Source organism: Capsicum annuum, chromosome 6 (assembly GCF_002878395.1).
Source record: "Capsicum annuum cultivar UCD-10X-F1 chromosome 6, UCD10Xv1.1, whole genome shotgun sequence".
Taxonomy (NCBI): domain Eukaryota; kingdom Viridiplantae; phylum Streptophyta; class Magnoliopsida; order Solanales; family Solanaceae; genus Capsicum; species Capsicum annuum.
The window spans coordinates 56,349,569-56,362,640 of NC_061116.1; positions in this window are offsets into that span (position 1 = coordinate 56,349,569).

Below are 13,072 nucleotides of genomic sequence, written 5' to 3' on the forward strand. Positions count from 1 at the left end.
AAGTAATGCATAAAACCACTTTAGATTTGCGTCAGGCTTCGTGTCGGGGCATAGTTGACGCAATGCATCAAGATCGTGTCGGTTTACTGCCTCACATAGAAAATCCCAAAACTTTTCTCTCGTTTATCATATTTTGGCGAAATTAGTATCGTTGAAAAGCTGATTCAATTATCTTAAATTTGGTGGTCTTGAGATGAAAAATTATATGTGTATCAAAAGTTATACATGTTCAAAGTAGACCCTTGAAGAATCGAATAACAAACTTTGGATGAATGAATGACTCTAAGCTCAACTTTTCTCCAAGTGATTTTTATGAATAATTTATACCTCATAATCAGTTCATACACTAGGAGGAGGATCATGACACATGAATTGAAATATAATGCAGGGTGTTACATTATCTTCCCCTTAGGATCATTCATCCCCGAATGATGGGTAGGGACTTGTTGAAGTTATAAAGTGTAGAATAAAGAATGAAACCTCGTATTGAACATTTTTCCCTAACAAAATATGCAAAGACATCAAACGAGCTTCATGATAACCCCTAGTGAAACTGAAAGAACGAAACATGGGATAATGATACTTTACATAGGAATGATCTTGCACATGAGTTCTATGCACCATAATCATCACAACATAAGGCATGGATTTATTTGATGATCATAGATTGATATATATTAAAACTAATAATCAAATAAGATTTCATGGAAGATAGGATTATAAGCATTCTCTACCTTACAAAGTACCATGAAATAGACTTAAAGTTAGAGGCACCAATCGTCTACACCCCAAACAATGAATAGCATACTTCACACTCGCCAACCTACACTTCTCCAATCCCATATCTAGCCACAAGAATTTGAGTTCCATTACTTAGTACTGCTATGTTGAAGCCTAACTCGAAGTTAAAAGGTGATAACTTAAATTATAGGACCCTGTACTTTACATCCCATTAAGAACATTGGCTCATCTTATCACTATCGTCAAACACTCTCGAGTTTTAATTCAAGGAATACTAACCACATAGTACATGAGTCGAGTTTTCATCAATCACAACATTCAAGCCTATCATTACTACACCCACTTCATGGATTCCCCCACTAAGACCATTAATTTCAATCACATTCACAAAGATTTTCGCCATATATCTCATTCCCCATAATTCCTCATAATAAAAATTTATCCCCTTCTTAGCTATTTCACACAAAAAAAAGTTCATCTCCTTCCTTTCCCTTTCACCTATAACCTTAGTTCGAGAAATCACATAAAAAATTTTACCTTCAAGAACATCTATACTCCTACTTACCACATTACTACGCTTCCACATCCACCATCGCACTAATATATAGAGGGTCATCAAGGGACCAGAGCATGATTGTCATGGATGGGAGAAACACTACTCCATTATAACCCATACTTGTTGACCTACGTCAAGGTGAGACATGAGGTGAAGATATGATACCAACATGACTATATCATGTATTTGGATCATAAGTAGAGAGTCGTTTGGAAGAAACACAATATAGAATGAATTCTTAGGATAGAACATAGTGAGGAAACGTTGGTGCACATATTAGGAAAAAATAAGAGGAAGAGACTGAATTACCCTCCTGAACCTACAAATTAGTAAGATGAATTGGGAACCCGACGCGTTAAGTGACCCGACACATCAGTCCCTACCGACGCGATTCCTGGCACGACGTGTCGACATCGCATTGGCCCACTGTCTTGATCATTCAAACATGCCTCAAACGTTGTCTGGAAAAATCTAAAACTTTCATGAAACACCCCTTTTACACCCCTGATCATGAATCAACTCTAAGATATATGTCCCGGGGTCGGGAATATCAATTTGAAAATTATAGAAGTTAATAGCTCAAAAATATTACTAAGTCTTTTAACAATTAGAAAAATTTTCAAGTTGTCAGCTCTCCATACATGCAACCCAGAGTAGTGTTGAGTCGAGAATACTACGGGGTGTTATATTACAACTAAGACAAAGATTGCCGGTTGAAGCGGTTGCTCCTCTTTTAAGGAATTGAGATTTTCCATGAGTTTGCATAAACTTTATCACTTTGGCTAAACCCGACATAGGATGAATCAGTGACATATAGAAACATATTTTCTTAAGACCAAGCATGCTGAGAGACATAGATTTTCATGGATCACGAACAACATAACATATGGCTTGAATACATGACAGACTAGATTAATGGAAGACATAATTGCTCCTAGTTTGGAGCTCAGAGCATAAACATAAATCCATAAAAAAAACTGAACCATAGGCATAGGCATGACTTGAACACACAATGTAGGACATTAGTAGAATAATCTCTAAAATGGAAGTAGGAGGAGTATGCTTGAGTAGGAATAGATTTATCATGACTCCTCCCGCAACTTCCCGCATTGAGAAAGAAAAAATTGGGGAACTAACTGAATTTCACATCTCCCCCTTAGATCAAAGTCACAATCCTAGACTTACGAACATATCCCCTTATCAAATCTATAGCCACAACTCTCAACATAAAAGAGACATTACCACATACTTAAACTCTAAAATCTCCCTGAAGAACTATACCTTGAAGGCCTTGCTTTTCTGTAAATGTTACTTTTAACTTTCACTAGCCTCTATATCCATCACTTTACAACTCGCACTCTCCTGAGCGTATGCATTCACACTTCTTATAAAAAAAAGGGTATCAGTATACGCATGAACACAAACTCCTCTCATTAGTTTCTAATACCAAGACACTAAATCATTTCTAGCACATCCCCTTTCAGGGACACTAATCGTAATATCTTCTAACTCCCAAAGTCATCAACTTACAACTAAAATTTTCATGGGCATAGACACCTATGCTTCTAAACACTTAACACTTCATCTTCAATTCCTCATAATACTATCATTACACCTCTAATTATATAACGTACAATGTAACAAAATTTGTAAAACAATACTAAAGGAGCATATTGCCTACCTACTTTTCCTGAATTCAACTTTAATGGACAATATACAACAACTCCCCAGACTTCTCTGTACTACATAATTCCAAAACACAAGCTGGGTACACATGACACTTATACCATACAACCTTATCTAACAATATACTATCATGGGTTCAACTTATCTTTAAATGACTATCACTCTTATCATCTTAATGACTCAACCACAATTTATTATTTTTTCAACACTAGTCCTCAAGCATATATATCACCATTTATCCACTCTTTTTTTTCACAAATTTCCAACCTAGGCCATTTCATACATCACCTCAAGCCTACTAATTAATTCCCACAAAACATGCATCATCAATCTCGAGCTACTATTCTCACCGCTATACTTCACATCTAAAGTTCAAGCCTGTTGTCTATCCTCAATTATATACAACCGGTAAAGCAAGCCACATACTACACTAGTCTATCAAATTGGAAAATCAACCCAAATACTTCAGTTCACTTAGCTACTACCTACAATCACAACCCCACCACAACCTCTCTATTACAACTCAAAATCCACTACAAACCTTCTCACATGAAGTACTAGTTTACTACTACTAAAAAAAAGACCATTAAAGGGGTAAATTCACATAATAGGATTAGTCTATCTTAATCTTATAATATAACCCATTTCAATATTATCAACATATTCTAATTTCTCACATCATACTTACTTACCTAACCATACATCGCAATGATCTACGAAATTCAATGAACACTAATGAGTCTCTACCTATAACTTATTAAATAATCTACCCCTTTCCATTCATAACCTATAACTAATTTCTATAACCACCACAACTATCCAGTGTAGGCTCCTTCCCTAGTTCAAATAGATAATAATCATAGCCAGCCACTTTCTTCATAGACTACCATACAATCTATAAATGTTGCTACCATATTAGTCTATCACTACACAATCACAACCCACTCCCCAATTCATGATTATACAACTAAATCTATTTATTTACACAAAATTCATCCTCACTCTGACTTCTAACCTTGTGACTTAATATCACTAATTTCTTGGCCAATATAACTACCCATCAGTCATGACACTTTAATATACACTACTACTCGGGTGGAAATATAGTTCTAACATTCTTCTATATATCCTTACCATTATGGAAGATATCTGTAATAGGAATTTTGAAAGGGGATTAAATAAACTTTGTACCTCAGGCTAAAAGGCACGACTTTATCTAAATAAAGGCATACACTTAGATCAATACACCTTGAAGCACTAATGGAATCCTCTCAAGTCCTCATGATATCTCATAACTTTACAGATAACTCAATCAGAGAGAACCACACTATTGGAGGAGCTAGACTCTTAGACTTGTATCGCCTCGACAGTGAGGCATAGCCCATGAAATTAGAACAAAGAATGAATTTGGATAACTTTCTTACGTACGACTCTATAGCACGAACTAGAGTATGAAAGAATAGGAAACAACTCATAGATGCCCAATAGTCTCTTAATTATAAATGTGGTGCACAACACACCCATAAGCAAGACTCTACTAGTAATGATTTTGTAGACACCCTGGGCTCATGAACCTAGCTCTAATACCAAGTTTGTCACAACCCAAACTAGGGCCCTAGCCATGATGGGCATCCCAAACCATGAAGGCCCGAGAGCCCTTCTCTATCTGGCAATCATATACATCATTCATATATAAAAAGGAAATGCGAAAATACAAAATAATACAAAATCATGGTCAATATCTCAATTCAATTGAAAAATCTAGAATGGAAACCATATACCTCTAATAACGTCTAACATCAGTCTATGAAATCTTTACATACTGAAAGTGCTATTCATCTTAAATCTAGGACAAGGCCCCTAGTCAAACCATGAATCAAAATAAAGTAACAATAATAAGTTTCATAACCAGGCCTTCCGAAGTAAGGGAGGCTCACCAGCACCAAACTTCTGACAAGTCAATCTACTACTTAACGGGACCCCAGGACTATGTCTTAGAATCCTAAAATATAGGGGGTCAATATAGATATACTGGTACATAGAGCAATCCAAAATAATGTACTTTTATATATAACATAAGTGAGAGCAATTTATAAAACGTTATGCATGAAATAACTTAAAACATATGGATAGTTTTAAAATGATCTTAAAATAATTCTGTTAATGAAATTTCCATTCTTTTTATTACTTCTGAACTAGGTGGTACACCCTATATTTTTTAAAGTATCCCACGGGCTATATGGGATCCGCCCTTGACTCGGAGGCCAAGCCCTCAACCCGAGTTTGCTGCAAGAGTTGGAGTTTTTGATTTTGATTCTGATATTCCACAGGGCACTAGGCCAGTGTATAATAATAATATACCCATATTGGCAGAATACAATTTTGGGCAATGAATCAAGTGACCCATGCCTACTTTGGGTAACCACCTAATTCTCTTAGTGCCCATTTTTATCCTGTTCTAAACATGAATCTTTCTAAATTTTGAAATACGAAATCTAAAATGAAATTTGTATTTTGTTCTGACTTTTACCATGGACTTATCTGATTTGGTATTGTCATACCAAGACTTGCATGTCATACCAAGACTTGCATGTCATATTTCTGAGCCATAAGGTATCATGTTATAGTATCTTCTTTCAAAACATAAAGTTTAGACCACCATACTTTAAACATTTCAAGAAGATTCATACTTTGAAATATTTGTGAAATTATGCAAAGAATGTCTGTTTTCAACATTTCAACAAACATGTAATGGTCATGTATTTTTGACAAATCATGCAATTATTTTATTATATATTTTCAATATTTATCAACATTTAAAAACCCCTCTCTTCAATTCAAAATCATAATCAAGTCATAAACAATAATCAAGACATTTGTATTATGCATTTGAAATCATCCATATCATACGAAAAGAATGAAAAATCATAGCAAAAAAGGGATTCTATATGTTCATGCTCTCAATTAAATATTCAAACCCAATTTCATACATACATATATACAAGTACTAATAAATTTGGGGGAAAGGACTCAAGAACAAAATGATAATATCATTAAAGTATTTATAATGTAAGATTTTATTCATAATTCCAAAAACCTTCACAAATTCATGATCTCACAATGTTTAAATGGTATTGAAATAATTTCCTTATGCCCATGTAGTTTTAGGAAAACCCCACGTACCTTAATTGCAAATAATTACGAAGAAATTTTGGAAAGATTGGACCTTTAAGCTTGATTTCCCAAACCCTAGTTGTCTTCTCCTCTTGTGTTCTTAAAAAATGAATTAGGGATCTTGAGAGAGTTAAAATGTTACTAAGAGGCTTAATTTTATTTAAGGATGATTAGGGACAGAATTTGGGTGAGGAAATATGACTAAAGTGCTGTAGACCCTTTAGAAATTTAAGTAACGTATAAAACCACTTTAGATTCACTTCAGGTTTCATGTCGGGGCACAGCCGATGCAACGCGTTAAGATTGTGTCTGCTTTTTGCCTCACACGAAAAATACCATAATTTTTTGCTCGGTTATCAAATTTTGGCAAAATTGATATAGTTGGAAAGATAATTCAATTATCTACAATTTGGTAGGACTTGAGTTGCAAATTCCTATTATTATCAAAAGTTATACATGTTCAAAGTAGACCCTTGAAGAATCGAATATCAAACTTTGGATGAATGAATGACTCTTAGCTCAACTTTGTTCTAAGTTATTTTTATGAACACTTTTAACCTCATAATCACTTCATACACTAGGAGAAGGATCATGACACATGAATTTAAATATAAACCATAGAATTAGAGAGAACACACATGGATGTAGGGGATGCAGTAGACAAAAAACCCTCAACAAAATGCCTGTAATAGCCAGGTAATCCTAAGAAACTTATAATAGCTGATGGGGAAATAGGTCTAGGAAAATTTATTACTGCTTCTATCTTTTGGGGATCAATTCTAATGCCCTCACATGAAATAATATGACCGAGGAAAGCTACATACCTTAGCCAAAATTTGCATTTGCTGAATTTGGCGAATAGTTGGTGGTCTATAAGAGTTTGCAACACAATTCTAAGATTGTCTGCATGATCATCCTCACTACGGGAATAGACTAGGATGTCATCTATAAAGACTATGCAAAACATGTCCAAATATTGTTTGAACACTCTATTCATCAATTCCATGAAAGCTGCTGGGGCATTTGTTAATCAAAAGACATGACTAGAAACTCAAAATAACCATAACGGGTTCTGAAAGCTGTCTTTCGAATATTATATTTCCTTACTCTAATATGATGATAGTTAGATCTAAGGTCTATCTTTGAGAAGTAACTTGCACCTTGGAGTTGGTCAAATAGATCATCAATTCAAGTAAGAGGATTTATTTTTTACTGTGGCTTTATTCAACTGACGATAGTCAATGAACATTCGCAAAGAGCTATCTTTCTTTTGCATGAATAGGACGGGAGCGCCCCAAGGAAAAACACCAGGCCTTATGAAACCTTTATCTAAAGATCTTTGAGCTACTCTTTTAAATCTGTAATCTTGGCTAGAGCCATACAATAAGGAGGAATAGAGATAGGCTAAGTATTTGGGAGAAGGTCAATACCAAATTCTATTTCCCTATCGGGAGGTACCCCTGGAAAATCTTCAGGAAAGACTTCAGGAAACTCATTGACTACTCAGATTGATTGAACTGTTGGAGTCTCAGACTTAGTGTCTTTGACTCGAACTAGATGATACATACTTTGGAAATCAATTTTATAGTTTTAAGATAAGATATGAAATGACTCTTGGGAGATACTGAATTTCCTATCCACTCAAAAACTGGTTCATCTGGAAACTGAAACTTCACCACTCGGGTGAGACAATCTCTAGATGCATGACATGAATAAAGCCAGTCTATACCAAGAATAAGATCAAAGTCAATAATATATAACTCTATTAGATCTGGTAACTAGATTTTATGAAGGACAGTGATAGGACACTTTTTATAAACATGTTTGGCAACAACTGACTTACCTACTGGGGTAGAAACCAAGAAGGGCTTAGGAATCTTTTCAAGGCCTATTTCAAAATTCACTACGACTAATGGGGTCATATAAGAGAAATTTGACCCAGGGTATAACAACACATAAACATCAATATGAAATACATGAAGCATACCAGTGACAACATCTGGCGAATCCTTCTGCTCCTGATGGGATAGTAAAGCATAAAATCAATTCTAGCACTGACCGCCACCGGTATTGGAAGATGCACCCTAAGGAGAAGCTAGTGTACTAGTTGCCTAAGTTTAGGGATGAACATCTCTGTTTCCCTGCTTAGCATGAGGATACTCTCTGATTCTATGAACCAACTTACCACAACCATAACAGCCATTCTACCCTAACACATACTCACCAGGATGATTTTAACCACACTTAGCACATGGAGAATAACTGGGTCTTCCACTCATACTATTCTAAGATCTGTACATAGAAGAATTACCCCACTGCTCCTACCTAGATCTAGGAACAGGAGCACTAGCTGCAGATGGTGCAGGCATAGATAAACTATTCTAAAACTGTGAATGATTTTCTCCCTAAGACCTAGCCTGGCTATACTTAAACTGCCATATTCTAGAATTTTTATTACTTCTCTCTCTTCCTTTTAACTTCCCTTCCATAATCTGATGAGCATGAATCATCAATCTAGCAAGATCCATATCTCTAATAAGCATGATATTCCTACACATTTTGGCTTCCGAAATAGATACTCTAGTAATAAACTTACTTATACTTACCATAAGACCAGCCATCGTATCACGGGCATACTTAGATAAATAATTGAACTTAAGAAAGTACTTCTTCACTATCATTGAGCCCTACCATAGGTTCACAAACTTCTTTATCTTAGCCTCTCTCATTTCACACAGAAAGAACCTGTCTAAAAATGCATTCTAAAATACTTTCCAACTCATAGGATCTATATTCTCACCTCTACCATTTTTTCACATAACTACCCAATCATATCATACATTTTTCAACCTATAGGATGCCAAATCTACACTCTCCTCTTCAGAAATATGCATAATTTGGGTGATCTTCTTCACCTAATCTAGATAAAGTTGTGGGTCCTCACTTTCCTTCGACCCAAATAACTCTGGCGGATTCATTCTCATGAAATCTTTGATTCTAGTTGCTGCTAAATCATTCTTCTACTTAAGTGGGATTGCAGCCTGATAGTTGCCCTAAATATTGGCAGAGACTGCCTGGGCCAACGCCTAAAAGGCAGGCCAAAACTCAGCATGGGATACATTCTCATTTAGAGGATCGGTGGGCTGGGGTGGCTGGTTATTATTTATATAGGTGTTAGCTCGATGAGGAGGCATATTCAACTATCACGTAGGAGTATGAGTTAAAAGAAGATAGAGATACTGTAAGCACGATAAAACATAAAAGAAAGAGATGATTTCCTAAGAATATCCCATAACCTATTGTTCATAAATGTGGCATACTTCACACCCATGTTCAAGACTCTATGAAACGCGGCTTGTCTGACTCCCTAGGATTCTCATAAACCTTAGGCTCTAATACCAAATTTGTAATGCCCCAAACCTTGGTCCCGAGATGTCACACGATGCTCAAGACTATGAATATCCTTAAGCTAACCCTGTCTACCCACTACTATATCTGAATCTCATAGCGAGAAAAATATTGAAATAAAAGTCATACTAAATGCAGAAATTCATCTGAAATAACTGAGAATGATCTGAATATAATCTCTAAAACCAAAATGCTGAAAGTCTGAATCAAATATAGCAGTATAACAAGCCTCTACTACAAATAACTAGAGAGTCACTGGGATAAACCCCCAGTTGACTCAAACTTTCTGAAAAGAATACTGAATCATCTAAGCTGAAAATCTGAATAACTAAGTCCCCAAACTATGAGGACTTACCAACTGCTAGATATAGATAGAGCTACTCAAAAGTCACTTATGCTTCTAAAACTGAGCACCTAAACCTATATTAGGAGATAATGTAGCACATAGACATGTATATGGATCAGTACTTTGAGGATGTACTGAGTATATAGGGGTGAATGCATAAGTAAAACATCATCTCATCATCATCAAAATTTATAAAATAATGCATGCCAAATGTAATGACTCAGATAAGCTTGAGTAACTGAGAAACTGAAGTCTGTAATCATGAGTACTAAAACATATTGAATAAATATAGTGAGTTAGAATATTTAGTTCTAAAAGTTGTACTTGTACTCTCACTTTAAGTTAAACTATCTAAGTGTAGAAAAGACTCACTCTTATATCTGAAATTTGAAAGCTAAAATATATAACTAATGTCATTCTATAATGCATAATCTAAAATAAATTTGTAAGCCTTTACACATAGTTTTCAAAAAGCTTTTTCTATTATTCTTTTCAGTTATGTTGTAAGCTTAAAATTTTAGGGAATTATCTTAAAAACTAAACTGCAAGGGAGGTTCTTCTAACTAACATAAACTATGTGAGCTAGCATAGAGTCCAACATTTTGTTTTCCTATGGGGAAAAATTCACGATGGGAGAGGCATCAGACTCTTGCCAAGGATTAAAACCTAATTTAAGTGATCATATCTGCATCTGTCATCCATATAGAAATGTAAATAATCTGAATCTGTACCTACATTGGCTATGTAATTTGGTGAAAGATAGGGAACGCTAATCCCATACTTCCAGCTTGGTGCTAAATACTACTCCCTTATTAATCTGTATGATCATTCTGTTAGAAATCCTCTTTTAAAAGCTAGCATAAGAATTCATTATGGAACTAATTATGTATTTATCTGATTAAGTCTATAAGTAAAGCTAATATGATTTCTGTTAATCTATAATAAGTTTGTAGAGTGGATTCCAAATCATATCTAAGGATCAAAAGATCCAAAGCTTTATGGAAAATCTGTAAATAATCTGATCATAGGATGCTTGGAGCATCATCTTTCTTGAAATATCAACATATAAACGTGGGTTTTATAACCCATGCATTAAGTTCATGTCAAAACATCATAAAGTTCATGCTTGATAATGTAATTAATGACAATTCAACTCAAAATCTAAAACTTACTGCGATAGGCATGAAAATATGAAAATAGACATGCAATTAAACTTTAAAATCTCTCAAAAACTCATAATATTGCAACTAACAATAATGGGTATGAACCCTAATTCAAATCTCATGTAATTTCATATAAAATTATGTAAATTTATAGTCAAAATCTAGTTTTGGGCACAAGGATGAAAGAGGATCCTTGTTCATAAACCCCACATACCTTATTGATGAATTTATATGTAGAAGTTTTATTCTTGACTCTCTAATAGTGTTCTTGAAGCTTCCTCTGGAAGTTCTTGAACCCAGAACTTTGGATTATAGGATTTCCTAGAGTAGGAGTTATGGAATTTGTTCTTGATTCTTATAGCTAGGGTTTGTTACTAGTGTATCCATGATAGAACAATTGAAACTTCCAACAAAAAGGCATTCAAATCCTTATAAATTGCAATGGCTCAATGAATGTGATGAACTCAAGTGACCAAGAGAGTGTTGTTGAATTAAAGATTGGAAATCATCTCGATGAAGTGCTTTGTGATGTTGTACCAATGCACGCTTGCTATTTATTAATGGAAAGGACATGGGAATTTGATATAGGGGCTAAATATGATGGAAGGTCAAATGAATATGCATTTGCTAAGCATGATAAAAAGCATATTCTTAATCCTTTTTCTTTTTTTCATGTGAGCGAGGAGCATAAAATATGGGAGAGTTGAAAAAAAAATTGAGAGAGAAAAGAAAGTGCAGAGTAAGGGAGAGAAACATAGTAACTCAAGAAAAAAAAGGAGAGGATGGGAACTCAAATGAGAATGAGTTAACACAAAAAGAAAGAGGTGAGCAAGAAAAACAAAAAATTCAAGAAAGAGAGAAAATATTCGTGATTTTGGAAAATCAAGAGCGTATAAAAGATCTAAACATTGAGGATGTTATTCAAGTCATATTTGTTAAACCTAAGGGTTATTCTTTGCTTTCTAATAATAAACCAACTCTATTTGTCTTTGCCAAGTATTGTTTATCCTTTGTTTCAAGGTTATGAAGATCTATTTTTGAAAGAAATACCAAGTGGGTTGCCTCCTTTGAGAGGAATAGAGCATGAAATTGACTTTGTGCTAGATTCTCAAATACCCAACAAAGAGGCTTATAGAGTAATCTTCAAGATACTAAATAATTGAAAAGAAAAGTGGAGAAACTTTTGAATATAGACTTGGCGAGAAAAAGTTTAAGTCCAAGTTTGGTGTCATGATTCTAGTACCCAAGGAGAATGGAACATGAAGGATGTGTGTAGATTGTCGTGCATCAATAAAATTAGGATAAAATATTGATCTTCCATTCCTAGACTTGATAATATGCTAGATGAATTGTGTGGTTCTACCTTATTCCCTAAAATTGATTTGAGAAATAGATATCATAATCAAATGAAATTTAGATATAAATGAATAATCTCTTTTTAAACTAAGATTGAATTATAAGAATTGATAGTGATGCCTTTTAGGATAACCAATGCACCAAGAACTTCTATGTAATTAATGAGCCACGTGCTTAAGTGATTTATTAATAATTTTATTGAGGCTTATTTTGATAATGTTTTGATTTATGGCAAGCATTTGAATGATTATGTGCAATATTTGAGGATGATATTCAATGTGTTCAGAAAATAAAAAGTTGTATATGAATTTTAAAAAGTGTTTTGTTTGTGTGGACTGTGTTGTTTTCCTTGACTTTGTTGTAAGTTCAAGTGGAGTTGAGGTGGATGATGAAAAGGCAGAGGCTATTTAAAGTTGGCCAACTCTTAAGTCCGTCAATGACATTAGAAGCTTCCATGGTTGACAATTTCTTACAGGATATTTGTAAAGGGTTTTATCCTCTAACCAAGGTCATTAAGAAGGATATACCTTTTATTTGGGGTAGAAAACAAGAAAAAGCCTTTAGAATCTTGAAAGAGAAATGTAGTTCCACTCTATTAATTCAACTTTCCAACTTTGAGAAGATGTTTGAAATTGACTATAA